Raw genomic sequence first — 15,515 nt, 5'->3', positions numbered from 1 at the left:
AATCCCAGCACTTTGAGAGGCTGAGTCGGGTGGATCACCTGAGGTCAGGAGTTTGAGACCAGCCTGGCCAACATGGTGAAACCCCATCTCTACTAAAAACACAAAATTAGCCGGGAGTGGTGGCACGTGCCTGTAGTCCCAGCTACTCAGGAGGCTGAGGCAGGAGAATCACTTGAACTTGGGAGGCAGAGGTTGCAGTGAACAGAGATCGTGCCATTGCACTCCAGCCTGGGTGACAAGAGCAAAACTCTGTCTTGAAATAAAAAAAAAAAAAAGAAATTGATAGACTAGATTTTAATATAGCATGAATAACTCAACCATGCAAATTAACACAGGCCCACAAGCCTAGGCCTGAAAGAATCAGACCACTTATTTGCTTCTATTATTAATAAGAATTTGCTTAATAGTAGAAAATAATAATAATTTAAAATAAGGCCTATGGCCTTTTAACACCAGTGGTCTGCCAGAGACTGGATTGGTGTGACCTGAAGATAAACTGTAAAGTGAAATATTCAGTCAGACAAACCTTAGGTGTTTGCTGTGTGCTTCCTTAACGTACACAGCCAAAAAACAGATTCCATTTACTTTCTCTTTTTTTTTTTTTTTTTGAGACCGAGTCTCACTCTGCCACCTAGGCTGGAGTGCAGTGGCACAATCTTGGCTCACTGCAACCTCCACCTCCAGGGTTCAAGCAATTCTCCTACCTCAGCCTCTAGAGTAGCTGGGATTATAAGCCTGCACCGCCACGCCCGGTTAATTTTTACATTTTTAGTAGAGACGGGGTTTCACCATGTTGGCCAGGCTGGTCTTGAACTCCTGACCTCAGGTGATCTGTCCGCCTCAGTTTCCCAAAGTGCTGGGATTACAGGCATGAGCCACTGCACCCGGCCTCATCTTCTTTTTAAAGACTTCACTGAAAAAGCGTCTCGGTGTACTAAATTGATGGAAATGTCGGCTCTGTGCAGATAAGTGGTTTCCATCCTTTGGAGGCTGGCCTCCTCCTGTTTGTCTGAGCTCAGGTCTCATTGGGCACGGTGCCTGATGCCGAGTTAAGTGTCTGGTAGCCCCTGCCCCAGCCAAGCAGGGAGGCCGGGTGAGGTGGTCCCCCTAGTGGGGCGCCAGTGGGCTAAGGTAGGTGTCAGGAGTGTCTCTTACCATGATCACAGGCCCTCTGAGGTGAGGGGAAAACCTACTGAATTGAGAGTAGGCTTGTGCATCAAGTTCGGCAAATCGACAAAGTGGGTTCCAGTGCGTTACTGGAGTAGGAGAATCTGAAGTTGCATCAAGGCTAGAGTGTGGAGCCAGGGAGTCACAGAGCTGAGGACATTCTCCCCTGGCCCGGACCTTATGCCCTAGACGCATGCCCTGCCTGTGGCCATAGGAGCTGCGCACAGGCACTGCCTGCCCATCAGTTCAGTGTCCATGGCTCTGTGCTGCCCCAGATATGGGCTCCCTCTTGGCCCCAGGCTCTCTCCAGTACATCCTTCCTGGCTTGTCCTACCTAGACTTGGGTACCGGTTCTATCTCTGCTTCATGACTGTCTTGGAAATCCCATTAGTCTCAGCCATCAAGAACTGCCCCTCTCCCCAGGCGCCGAAACCTACCTTGGTCCCTGTAGCTGCACCTGACTCAGGGGCCTCGGACACCATAGCATTCCAGACTCCTGGCCTGGGGGTGGAACGGGAAGGTGGCGTGAAGAAGGGGTGGGAACTAGAAAATAAGAGGCTGGGTTGAAGTGGACAAGGAGGAGAACAATTTGGGTGAGTATTAGAAAGACAGCTAAAAATATTCTCCCTAGGTCCTCAGGGTGAGTGGGCTCAGTGCTTTACAGACCCAGTGGTAGCAAGATTGCGACATTCAATTCATTTCCAGTACCCCTGGGGATAAACTGAGAACCCCTGCTGTCAACCCCAATGATGTGGCCTCAGCCTGATTCTATGGCTTTCAGGTACGACCTCTAAGGAATGACAGAAGGGTTGTTTAAGTGGAGAAAATGTTTTCAAACTCCAAGCAGCATGTGCTCAAGCACTTTTTTTGTCCGCTCTACTTTTGCTCCGAGAATGCCTTCTTTTTTACTTCTGGAGGTCTTGATGCTGACAGCAAGCACCTGGCTTTTTCTGATCTGAGAGTCTTGTTTGTCACCTCACAATGGGCCTTGCTTCTATTTTATGATATCCTCTATTTCACGCCCTCAGCACTTGTCAGCAGAGGGCATAGGAAACAATCAGCTCTATGAACTGGGCGCTATCAGTATTTGCCTTCCGGCCTCGTCATGGGTCACAGGCTCTGACGCAGGCGTGATGCCATGGGAGTCTTTACCTGGTTACCCAGCCACTCACACCCCCAGAGGTGCACAGCGCTCGTCACTCAGATCCATCCAAACAGAAATTTTTCCTTCGGAGTCACTCTCGCTTCACCTCATCTTCCTCCAGAAGCCCAACCTCGGAAAATGTTCCTATCCAGCTTTAAAAACAATTAGTGACTACCTGAATGGGAACATAGGTGGCATATTTATCAAAATTTCAGATGATGCAAAATCAAGTAGGAAATCACGAAATAGGGTAACAGAGTAAGGTTCCATGTCAGCCTTGATAGGTTGGAACAAGGAACTGAATTTAACAAGATGAAATTTATCAGCAGTAAATGTGAAGTCCCGCCCTTGGGCTTAAAAAACAAACAAAAAAACCCAGCACAGCTGTACAAATTCAGAATTTGGAAAATGAAGCTAAAAGTGTCACACATTGATTGCAAGCTCATTGTGAGTCAAGAGTCAAAAAACCTAAGGCGAATTTAGGTTGCATCATTGGAAATGTAGAATATGAACAAAGGAGATAAGGGAGGTGATGCTCCTGTACTCAGCATTGCAGGACCATACCTGATGTGCCGTGTTTCATTCCTATATCGCTTTATTTTTTTATTTTTTGGAGACGGAGGCTTGCTCTGTCGCCCAGGGTGGAGTGCAGTGGCGCGATCTCGGCTCACGCAACCTCCGCCTCCCGGGTTCAAGCAATTCTCCTGCCTCAGCCTCCCCAGTGGCTGGGACTACAGGCGCCTGCCGCCACGCCCAGCTAATTTTTTGTATTTTATTAGAGACGGGGTTTCACCATGTTGCCCAGGCTGTTCTTGAACTCCTGAACTCAGGCAATCCGCCCGCCTCAGCCTCCCAAAGTGCTAGGATTACAGGCATGAGCCACCGCGCCCGGCCCCTACATCACTTTAAAATGAACACTGATAAGCTCTGGTGCTTCAGAGACAGGTGGAAACAGGCAGGTGGAGAATCTGAGAATCTGGAAATTAAAAAAACAAATGAAGACCATGGCCATGAAAGAACTAAGGAAGTTTAAGCCAAAAGAGAAAAAAAGATTTAAGGGGGACATGAAAGCTATTTTTCAGGCCAGGCACAGTCGCTCACGCCTATAATCCCAACACTCTGGGAGGCCGAGGCAGGTGGATCACTTGAGGTCAGGAGTTCCACACCAGCCTGGCCAACACATAAAACTCCATCTCTATTAAAAATACAAAAATTAGCCAGGCGTGGTGGTGCGTGCCTGTAGTCCCAGCTACTCGGGAGGCTGAGGCAGGAGAAACGCTTGGACCCAGGAGGCGGAGGTTGCAGTGAGCCAAGATCACACCACGCTACTCCAGCTTGGATGACAGAACGAGTCTCCATCTGAAGAAAAAACAAAAACAAAAACTATTTTTCAGCATTTTATGGACTGCCCTATACAAAAGGGATAAGGCTTCCCCTGCCCTGCTGCCCACCCAATTCTAGCAGACAAAGCTGGTCCATTTAAGTTAAAGGGAGCGAAATTTCAGTCCAGCTGGAGAAAGAAAAGAGCTTGCTCTTTCTTCTTTCTTTTTTTCTTTCTCTTTCTTTCTTTCTTCTTTCTCTCTTTTTTTTGACAGTCTCACTCTGTTGCCAGGCTGGAGTGCACTGGCGTGATCTTGGCTCACTGCAACCTCTGCCTCCCAGGTTCAAGCAATTCTCCTGCCTCAGCCTCCTGAGTAGCTGGGACTACAGACAGCGTGCCACCATGCCTGGCTAATTTTTGTATTTTTAGTAGAGACAGGGTTTCACATGTTGGCCAGGATGGTCTCGATCTCTTGACCTTGTGATCAGCCCGCCTTGGCCTCCCAAAGTGCTGGGATTACAGGCTTGAGCCACTGTGCCCGGCCAAGAGCTTTCTTTTCTAACAGTGAGAACGGCCCAAAGTTGGGATGGTCTGCTGATTAGGTAATGAACTCCCTGACACCGGAGATATTCAGCCAAAAGCTGGAGGATCACGTACCAGGGACGCTGCAGAGAGTATTCTTGTATTCGTCAGAGGATTAGATCTGATGACCTTCAAGGATGTTTTCATCTCAGAGATGCTCTGATTCTGGGGGAACTCTATTATAATTTATTATACAATCCCCTACATTAGAATATCTAATTCCTTTTGGTAAAGCAATAAAGTTTGTGAATTTAGGCAATATTTTCCAGTCCTTTTCAGACTCAGTTTTGAAATTTCAGATAAAAAGCATAGACTCTAGAGAAAACTGCGTGGGTTTACACCTTAACTGTCTTACTTATCAGCTGTGTGACCTTGGGCAAGTCACTTAACCTCTCTGGGCCTCATTTCCTCATTTATAAAATAAGGATAATTATAGTGCCTGCTTCATTGAGATGTTATGAAGATTAAATAAATTAGTATTTGAAAAGCACTCAGAACATTGCCACCACATAGTATTATAAATGTGTTTATTACATTAAAAATCATGTAAAATAGCTTAAAACAAGTACTAGGAACAGTCTCAAATGGTTTAACAAATGGTTTAAGGAGGTCCTCCTTTACGAACTTATCACCAGCAGCTCTGGAGGTAAAATAGCCAAGAGCACAGGGGTAGCAAAAAAAAAAAAAAAAAGAAAAAAAGCAAAATCACATAGGCTCCCTATGCTCTCAGAAGGAAGAAAAAGCTTCCTGCTGTTGGTGTACAGTAACCTCCACAAAGGCCTGTGTGTTTAATGACACCAGATTATCCCTACCTCCCCCATCCCTCCTCTCTCTTCTTGGAGTTGCTAGGAGGCCAGGGGTGTGCTGCAGTGTAACAAAGCTGCGTCAGGGGAGGCTGGGGGCCAGAGCCTGTTAGATATACAGGGCCTGTTCCAGGGAGCTTAATATCCTCTTACTGGAATAACTATTGTCCCAGCTTCTCAACAAATACCAACCGTCATTAATAAAAGGACTAATAAAAGCATTTATTGCACTCAGGCACTGGTCTTGCTTTTTCTAGCTCCAGGGCCTTGGCAGAGGCAGCCGTTGAGGATGAGGGCTGGAAAAGCTGAGGCTCCCCCTGCACCCAAGAGCTGAGCCCAGGCCTCCAGCCCAGCCCATCACCCTTCCCAAGGCCAAGGGCCACAATCAGTGAGATCTCTCGTCAAAGAAGAGCTGGGCAGTCAGACAGTGGGAGACTGGAGCATGAAGATAATGTATCATTTAGGCATCAGACTCCCGGGTCATTGTAAATAGTGACTATAGGGTGGTGAAAAAGAAAAGGTTGTCTTATCATGACTTTATTTCAAGAAGCTGAAAGCACATCATCTTGCAAGACTTTTACCCACATTTTACAGAGGAAGAAATGAAGGCACAGAGGCATTTAGGGGCTCACTCAGTCATATGATATGTGGCCTCCTTGCCAGAACTGACTAGACTCCAACAGTCCTTACTCCCAAAACTAGCACCACACTGATAGAAAAAGGAAGTGTGAGGCTATATCTATCTCTGCCCAGTCCCGGATTCCATGAACGCTGTGATCATTGCCATCGCTTCTCTAAATTATTATTGTTATTATTATAATAACTGGTGGGTAGAGTTGAGTGGGTGGTGTCAGATAATTACTAAGACCCCAAAATTAAAGTGGTTGAGTCCTTACTTTTCCACGGCTGCTCAAGATGAAAATGAAAGCTGGCCTCCAGGGGGCCCTGGGAGGAACCCTAATCTTGAGATAGAGGGAGCCCAGGTGGGGAAGGCAATGGAGGAAGAACAGGCCCAAAAGGCCTGGGAAGCCAGACTTGGAAACTCTAGATCCTGGATTACAGGACCCCGAGTGAGAGCGCACAGTCAAACCAACCTGGCTTCAAATCTTGGGCCTGCTTCTCCTTTGCTGCATGACCTTGGGAATTTACCTAGCCTCTCTGAACTGCAAGTTCCTCATCCATCAAATGAGGATAATAATCCTGACTAGTCCCTAGAGCTGTTGTCGTAAGTAAGGGTTAGAGGACAGAGTGTGAGAAATCCAGAAATGTGGGTTATTTCCTCCCTGAGCCTAGAGCTCTGCCAGTGAGGAGGCCACTAACTGTGGGGCTGCAGAACTTTCCTGGCATCAAGGACATCAGGAGGCAGAGTCCTCTTCTCAGGACTAGCATTTCAGTGGGAAACAACGTTAGCCGCAGTTTCGCCCCTATTTAAGACAGGGCAACAAAATCTCTTGGGCCCTCGGCCCCTCCCTGCCCCGAGGGCTGTCAGATGGATAAAGGAGACAGGGTCCTGGGAGGAAAGGTGGGCGTTAATAACAGCACCCTGGATCTCTATTATTATTGTCATTATTCTGGCTCTGTCCTGTAAGCAGCGGGGACCCAGGTGACTCACAGTCTGCCTGCAGCAGCCCAACATCGGCCTGTTGGGACTTGCCGGCCTGCCAGGATTCCTCCACCAAAGAGGCCTCTGCTCCGGATGGGAGCTGTCAGGGTCCCCAGGGCTGAGTGGAAAGGGAGTGGGAGGGGGCATTTGAGACCATAGTGCACAGCTCAGAGAGGCTGGGACACCTGTGCCAACAGCCACGAGTGAGCCTAGGGCATAGAGTGGCAGGAGCTGGGGCCCCTGGAGGTTGTGGGATTCACACCTTTAGAGACTACCTGATCCCTTCGGAGTGGCCCTGGAGGTGGTAGGTCCCAGGCAGAGGGCGGTGAGAGACAGGGACGATTCAGGCCTGGGTCTGACCCTGGGACAGCTCTCCCAGGTGGGATGGGATGGGCAATGGGATGAGGACCAAGCCCCCTTCCTCCTCCAGGGGAGCCACTCTGGGTGGCTGGGGCCTGGCATAAGAAGCCGGTGGCATCAGCAGATGATTCTGAAACTCTGTAACCCAAATGCCTGGGTCCTAAAATCTCAGCAATTGTGGGGGGTAGAGAAAGGGAACTGGGGTGCCTCTGACAGCCACCAAGCCCCCTGCCATGCGAGCTCTCTATAAATGTGATTTGAACAACTATGACTCACCCGCACACACCCCTGCAGTTTCGTGGTGAGGACACAGCTAATCATAGCTGTGTTTGGGGGAGGAAGAGGGATTTTGCCACAAGCTCCACAACAGTCCCTCCTTCTCCAGGATGGCAAAGCGGGTGTGACTGGCCAGGAGTTTGGCAAGTAGGAGTTTCTGCTTTCCTGGGGATTGGCTCTGCCCAGGGGAAGAGCACACCCCTAGAAGGGCCATTAAGGTCAGGGATGGTTCCCTGATTTCTGATCAGAGATGACACCAGGAAGATCTGAGCTGGATTCCCTCAGATCTGTCAGTGATGATGTTTACTTGGGTCTTGTTTTTGTTTTGATTAGAGCTGAAAGGCACCAATTACAGGACACCTAGTTGTATCCCAAACTATTGATGAGGAAATCGAGGCCTCAAGAGGGTGAAATGACTTGTTCAAAGTCATAAAGGGAGATCCTTAGAGGCAGAGCCACAGCCCCAACTGCAGATCTGTTGTTCTTTCTGCGAATTCTTCTATGTCTATTTTGATTCCCTAAGAAATGACAACAAAAACAAAAATATCAGCTACCATTCACTGACTAATACCTGCCAGTTACTAGATTAGGTGGTTTATGTATATTACCTCAGGCTGCAAATGCAGATGAGGCGCTCAAACATCAGGATTACTTACATCAACTCTACATTTTCTTCCAGATCTGAGGTACAATCATTCTGGGGCACATGCTCTCAAATTCACAGCCATTCAGGCTGTGCTTGCTTTATTAATTGATCTAGTACTTTCTACATGCGAGTATTTGAGTGGGCTCTGGGAATCCACAGATAAAATAGGACAAGTTTCTGGACAGTGCACTAGGATCAATGATTTACCAGAGCTATAGACAAAGGATCGGGTATAGACAAATGTGTGCTGAGAAGATGAAGAAGGTTTCCGTACTCAGTGACATTTAGGCAGGGTTTTGAAGGGTGAGTAGGAGTTTGCCAGGTGGGGCAGCAGATGAGAAAGATGAGCTGGTGGAGTGAAAGTGTTCTGTGTGTTTGAGAACAACAAATAGTTTGAGACAGAATGTGGTGGAATGAAGGGGAAAGTGTTAAATCACACCACAGGGGCAGGTTAAGACTACCTGAGCAAGGCCTTCCTTCCAGGCTAAGGAGGGCACCGCTCAAGAGGTTTAAGCAGACATCTGCTTTGGAAGGATTCTGAGACTCTCGTTCCTAGCTTATGTAAATACATATTCTACCTCTGATGTAGCCTGTCTCTCTCCCCCAGACCTCATTTGTCTGGGCACCTGTGAATATGTTTGTCCACCTGGAACACTAAGAGGTCCTTCAGTGAGGATGACACGGGCTGCCAGCTGTGGTCACAAACTCCTGCTCTTTGCCTCTGCACAAGAACATTCTGGGTGCTCCTCTGGCATTCCTCTCATTGACTGGGTATTAGTGGGGTCTTTACACCCTGGCATTCTGCTTGGTCAGGCGCTGTCAGATGGCCTGTGCAGTGGAGCTGGGCCGTGGACCCACAATAAACCCTTCCCTGTCCCTCTTCTGGTCCCAGCTCCTGGCCTACCCCAAACCAAGCTCTGCCCCCGTGAAAACTGCCCTCTTCACCCCTCCACCCCAACTCTCATCCCAGGGTACTTTAACCTTCCTGTTAGAGCATGCTTTCTTTCTCCTGCTTTCTCCCTGGCTGGCTTTCCAGCCCACCCTGGTCTGGGTGCCTGGAATACAGTGGCATTCTTAGTTCTTGTCAAGTGGAAAAAAGGATCTTTCTTTCATGTATATTTTCATTTTTAATCTCAGTTAATCATCCAAAAGAGGCTTCCTGACAGAGAGAACAGAAGATGCCTTTTGGAGCCCGAGAGGCTTGAAGCCGGGCTGCGTGACCTTCAGCAATCATTTCACTTCTCTGAGCTCCAATATCCTCATCTGTAAAATGGGAACATCAGCCCTTACCGGGCAGGGATTACAAGAGATAATATGCTTGTCAATCAATCAAGGAAGGGTTGCGTTCAGTTGAGAGACCCGAGCAGGAAGGGACACATTCCTATGCTTCCTCTAAGAACTGGTACCTTTGCTTCTGGCTAAAAAAAACACAAACAAAACAGAGTGTGTTAAATCAGGGTTTCGTGCTGTTGCAAGTGACGCTGTAGTGAAATGGGAAGAAGCCCACCCTCCGTAAGGATCCTAAGGCCTCTGAGGACAGGAGGAAGACGCGTCCTTCCTGTTCCTGAGGGAAATGAAAGGCTGCAGCCAAAGCTATCTTCCAAAGCCCGCAGACAGGTAGCTCTCGGGCTGACCTTTGCCGGGCTGGTAAGCCTCATAGTTTCATTGTTCCACCCGGGCTGGGGAGCTGGTTGGTGGAGTTGGCTTAGAGAAGGATATTTTGTATCTGGCTTTTGGAATGACTAATGAATGAGCTGTCTCCGCTGCAGGAGAATTATGCCACTTAAGCAAAACCCAGCCGGGCTGGTCGGCTCTGAGATAGCTAATAGGAAATGCCTGTCAGAGCACTGACGCTTCAAAGCCAAATATATTCTCACTGTGTTCTCTGTTTGCTAAGTTTACTTTATGCAAAATATAACTCAGCTGAAAATATGTAGATGGCAGAGTGATCGCTCCTTCTCTCTGGAAGAAATTGCAAAGATGGGGAGGAGAGCAGTTCGCTGTTAACCCTACTGGTCCTGCCAGGCTGAGGAAGAGCCGGAACCAGAGATCTACTCGCTAGAAAGTCTGTGCCTCTGATGGGTCCATAGCAACTGCAGTCTTCAAAATAGAGGCAACTGCCCTCCTGCCACATTTCCAGACAATGGGAATGCAGGGAGCGTGGCACTGGCAATCACAAACAACCCGTCTGTCAACTTGCCCAGTGTTGCAGGGGCCAATAAGGCCATGCGGGGACAACTGTATTTTTGACCTGTTTAGTGGCCTTGCCCACCAATACCCACCCCTCATCGGTGAGGTACAACATCCTCCAACCAAGAAGCAGCCAAAACAGTCAGTGACTCCTGTAACCCCTGAATGGAGCAATAGCCGGGTGGATGCTGAAGCAATGTAATCTATGAGAAGAGCACTGGATGGGGAGTCAGGGGAGCTGGGTTCTGGTCCTTCTTCTGCCTCTTCTGTGACCTTGCAGGAAAGGTCTTCAGGCCTTGGCTTCATTATTTATAAATGGAGAGATTGGACCAGCTCAGCAATGTCTAGCGTCACATGACCCTAACACTCCGTATTATACACAACAGAATGAAGGCAAGAGTGTGGCAACCCCACCCCATTCTCAATTCCCTGACCCTCTCCCTCTCTCGAGAATTGCCATAAGGAGCTGGGCAGAAAGACAGGATCATCTTTATAGAGATATGTGAGATTTCTCAATACCTGAAGCGGAAAAGATCCCCCGAGGCCATGACCACGGAATGAGCATGTGCAGATCCCTTGCTGAGGAGGAGCAGAGAGACAGGAACTCCTGCAGCCTTTGACTTGGAAACATCCTGATTCCCATAAGGCCACAGTCACCAGGCAGCCTGCTGGCAGCTCATTCCTCTTCCCAAACACCCTCCCTGCATAAAAGGTCTGGCCTCCTTTATGGAAGGCATTTGGGTTTACTCCTCTGGGACAGAAGTGGTGAGCGCTGGGCCTAAGGAGCTGTGGGCTTCTCAGAAGGACCTGGAGAATAACCATGGAACACCTAAGTGTGTGATGCAGAGTAGGGATGAAAATATGCATTAGACATGAAGAACTCCCTGTTTTGTTGCAAGACGAGAACATATAGAGGAGGCTGGGCGCGGCGGCTCATGCCTGTAATCCCACCACTTTGGGAGGCCGAAGGGGGTGTATCACAAGGTCAGGAGTTTGAGACCAGCCTGGCCAGCATGGTGAAACCTTGTCTCTACTAAAAATACAAAAATTAGCTGGCCGTGATGGCAGCCACCTGTAACCCCAGCTACTCGGGAGGCTGGGGCAGGAGAATGGCTTGAAACCAGGAGGTGGAGGTTGCCGTGAGCCGAGATCACGCCACTGCACTCCAGCCTTGGGGGACAGAGTGAGACTCCATCTCCAAAAAAATAAAAATAAAACAGAATATATAGAGGAAACAAAGAATGTTGTAGGGTAAATCACTTGACACTGACATTGCTTTTTAAGCACATTAGAAGTTCAGAGAGATAACGCCTTTGGGCAAGTTGCTGAATCTCTGAGCCTCGGTCCTCATCTATAAAATGGGGATGATGATGACTTCCCTTCACTACAGAGACAGTGTATATAGAATGCCTCACACACCACCCAGCACATTTTAATCACTCAATAAAAAGAAGCTGTTACTATTTTTATAGCCAAGGCTTAGAGGAGAGCTTCTCAACAGAATGGGTTCCAGGTGAGCAGAGACCTGACCCATCCGTTTAGTCCTTGGGGCTGGGCCTGGGGTTTCTGGACCCCCTAGCTGGCCCTTCTCAGGCTGCCAGCAGTTCCTGCAGTGTGTCACACAGACAGTATCCATTCCTTCGTGTGCAAAGAACATTGGGAAGCCCTGACTTAGAGACCTCCAAGTAGGCTTCAAAACCTACAAGGCCAACCAGGCATGGTGGCTCAGGCCTATAATCCCAGCACTTTGGGAGGCTGAGGCGGGCATATCGCCTGAGGTCAGGAGTTTGAGACCAGCCTGGCCAACATGGTGAAACCCCATCTCTACTAAAAATACACAAATTAGCCGGGTGTGGTGGCGTGCACCTGTAATCCCAGCTACTCGGGAGGCTGAGGCAGGATAATTGCTTGAACTCGGAAGGCGGAGGTTGCAGAGAGCCAAGATTGTGCCACCGCACTCCAGCCTGGGCAACAGAGCAAGACTCTGTCTCAAAAAATAAAACAAAACAAAATCTACAAGGCCTTTAGTGAGCTGGGCAGCATGGAGGGGCTTCTGCTGCCCTAATAGGAATCAAGGAAAACAGCAAAAATCAGCCACAAAGAGTGAGACATGGTGGGCCTGAGAGTCCGAGGACAGCTGGGAGGTCTCAGTGCCCTATACAACGTCTTGCACGTGGACCCCCAGCACATATTATTAGGTGAGTCATTGAATCTGCTTTATGGGGAGCAGAGTCCAAGTTGAGAGATGTTGAGGGAAAAGGCTGGAAAATGTCCACTCAAGTGGGGTGAGACCGGGCAAGGGTCATGAAGCAGGGCTTGGGGCTTGTAGGGACATGCTGAGGCTTAGGGGCTTGTGCTGCTCAGGGGTCAGAGGAAGACAAGAGACAGGAGTCAGTGCAGACACTCAGGCAGGCATCAGACAGCAGAACAGGGTGGAACGCAGGCATTCAGGTCAGCAAGCAGCGCAGGAAGCATGAGCTCTAGTGCTGAGGAGGCATTGAGCCAGGCTCAGCCATAGAGACTGGTCTCAGAAGGGGGGTACCAGGGCCACAGGGAAGAGGCTGTCACTGGTGGATAGAAGTGAGGGAGCTACATGAAGCCCAACAAGCCAGGGAGAGGTGCTGACACTCGCTTAGCCCACCTTAGAGAGCCGTGCAGGGATTAGAGCAGGTAGCAGCCCATCCAGCTGGCGGGTGGTGGTGGAAGGAATCACACGAGAACCGCTCTGTGCATATGGCGACTGCCACAGACACCGGAGGGCAGGGTTGGGGAGTGGAGGAAGCTGGGCTGGAGAAACTGACTTCGCTGCCGCGTGGCCAAGCACAGCACTAGAGGGGCACAGAAGTGTGCTCCGTTCAGGTGGGGCTGGGAGGCTGGCCCATCAGCCAGGTGGGGTGGAGCCAGTGGGAGGTCAGTAGCAGGAAAGCAGCTGCAACCTGGTTCTGGGTGGCTGGACCCCAGCTAGAAGCAGGGTTCCCAAAAGGGAGTAGACGACTATCATAGTACAGCCCTTGTCAGACACCCTTAGAAGGAGTAGTATAGCACACGGGTTTCAGTCTCAGACAAGCCTCGTTTGAATCCTGTTCCCCCCCTTTAGCAGTTGTACAACACCGGTGGTAACACTTAACCTCTCAGTTTCCTTATCTGCAAAGTGGAGAGAATCCTAGCACCTACTTCACAGGGATGAAGGTTAAATCGGGCCATTTGTGGAGCTTCTAGTATAGACAGATGCTCACAAAATTGTGCCTATTCTAACCATGATGATTAGCTCCTGAGATTGTCAGGTCCCCAGAAACCAGGAGGGCTTCCCAGGTTAGATGGGTAGAACACGGCAGAAGCCCAGCCTGTGTGGGAAGGAAACATCACAAAGGCTGTGACCACAGAGAATCCCCTGTTCAAATCCCTGTGAGTCCTTAGCAAGTGACGTAATCCCTTCAAGCCTCAGTTTCCTCTCCTATAAAATGGAGATACTACTGTCTGCCTTTGGGGTTGTTGTGATGGTTAAATGAGATAATGTATGTGAAGAGTCCAATCCAGTAAGAGCTTAGTGAAAAGCTACTCTGTGGACTAGGATGATACAGGAGGGAGGTGAGTGAGGATGGGACCCCGGAGCTAAGTGGGGGCCCAGGGCTTACCCTCTGTACTCCAGATCCCAGACCTCTCACAGCAGGGATCCTTTCTCCCTGCAGACGCAGATGCAGCCAGAGCTAAGGGGGCTCCATAGGAATGTACTCTGCAAACGCGCCCACATACATTCTGATAGGATTCCTCCTACCTGGATGGAATTGACTCAGGAACCAGGTAAGCCACATCTGATGGAGACAGGTTGTGGCTGTAGCAGGGAAAGGAGAATAGAAAGAATAAGGGGGATGTGGGGGCGGGGGTGGCGGCGCTGGTGGAAGAAAGATATTTCCATTGACTCTGTAAGTAAGTAATTACTTGTGCACTTTCTACAGGTCAAGCCCTATAGATACCAGGGTGAACAAGACTGTCATGGTCTCTGTGCCCTCAAAACTGAGCCCAGCAGGGGAGCCTAGCATGGGAGCAATGAAAGGGGAGTTTTGGGACTGGGCACGGTGGCTTACGCCTGTAATCCCAGCACTTTGGGAAGCCAAGGCAGGCAGATCACTTGAGGTCAGCAGTTTGAGACTAGCCTGGACCAACATGGTGAAACCCCATCTCCACTAAAAATACAAAAGTTAGCCGGGCATGGTGGCATGCACCTGTAGTCCCAGCTACTGGGGAGGCTGAGGCAGGAGAATCGCTTGAAGCCAGGAGGCAGAGGTTGCAGTGAGCCAAGATCAAGCCACTGCACTCCAGCCTGGGGGACAGAGTGAGACTCCATCTCAAAAGGAAAAAAAAAGAAAGAAAGAATGAAAGGGGAACTTTGGGGAGATGGTTCAGTGACCACATTCTGGCTGGAATGAGGCGGGGCTCGTGCAGGCGGGAATGTGTGCTGTGATCAGGTGAGAGGGGGTGAAAGTGGCTGAGGATGCAGGCTGTGTCGCCTGGTGGAGAGAGCACTGTGTGTTACCAGACAGATCCCACGTCATCGCAGCTCTACCTCTTACCAGCTATTTGGTTCTGGACAAGTTAGCTTGGGGGGCCTTCAGTTTCCTCCTCTGTAAGATGCGACTGCTAGTACCTGCCTCACGGGGTGTTGGTGACTAGTCAATTAGGCGATAAATAGAAATCTGGCCTCTTAGTAAGTGTTCAGCACATGGGGGCTATGGTTAATAAGAACATTAATCACAAGGAGAATCTAGGAGATCACTGGAAAGCATAAATGAAGACTTGGGAAATATTTCAGTTGGTAACTGGGCAACTCTAACGTGTTGAGTATCTTTTGCAGGTATAGGAGAGGTTTGGACTGGCGCAGGGTGGGGAGTCTAGCTCCTCAAGAGGGAGGACCCCCAGGTCAGCTCAAGCAGGGGGATAAGGTTCAGTTGAGGAAGAAAGCACTTGCAGCCAGTGTCTAGGTTAAATGTTTCCACCTTTATTTTCTCCAAGACGCGCCCCGGAAGGGCAGTGGGAAGGATGGCCTAGATCCCCAGAGCCAGCGTTGGGCTTGACCTGGCCAAACTCTGAGAGAAAGATCCTGGACCAAAAGTGTAGTGTGAAAAGGAAATGGCTGCTCGATCGCCATCTTTCTTTTTGTAGCCAGAACAAACCCTCAATAAACATGTTACCTTTGGTTTTTGAAAGTGGCAGTCCCATTGGAAGCAAAGGACTCACAAGACACGGTCCTCAACAGGAACACAAGAGTCACCCCCACCAACGCTCTTGCCAGAAATGAGCTGAAATGCTTGGAGAAGTCTCGGAGCCAAAATTCTCAGGGAGAAGTCCCAGAAGACTGCCCGTCAGGCGAGGAAATGTAGGGAAAATGCAATGTGTAAAATGATGAGCTGGAGAACCATCCAACA

At 49.4% G+C, this 15,515-nt stretch overlaps 1 long non-coding RNA gene across 1 annotated transcript; it reads right to left on the bottom strand.

Annotated features, from left to right (window-relative positions):
• Positions 1–9,009: 9,009 nt before the first annotated feature.
• LOC115837309 lies at positions 9,010–11,061 on the bottom strand. The gene is made up of 2 exons (XR_004032357.1): positions 10,185–11,061; positions 9,010–9,320 (listed from the first exon to the last, which is right to left on the bottom strand). It is a non-coding gene; the product is annotated as an uncharacterized LOC115837309 (long non-coding RNA).
• Positions 11,062–15,515: the final 4,454 nt, after the last annotated feature.

The sequence above is a fragment of the Nomascus leucogenys genome, chromosome 11 (assembly GCF_006542625.1).
Source record: "Nomascus leucogenys isolate Asia chromosome 11, Asia_NLE_v1, whole genome shotgun sequence".
Taxonomy (NCBI): Eukaryota; Metazoa; Chordata; class Mammalia; order Primates; family Hylobatidae; genus Nomascus; species Nomascus leucogenys.
This window is presented reverse-complemented; position numbering and strand designations above follow the sequence as displayed.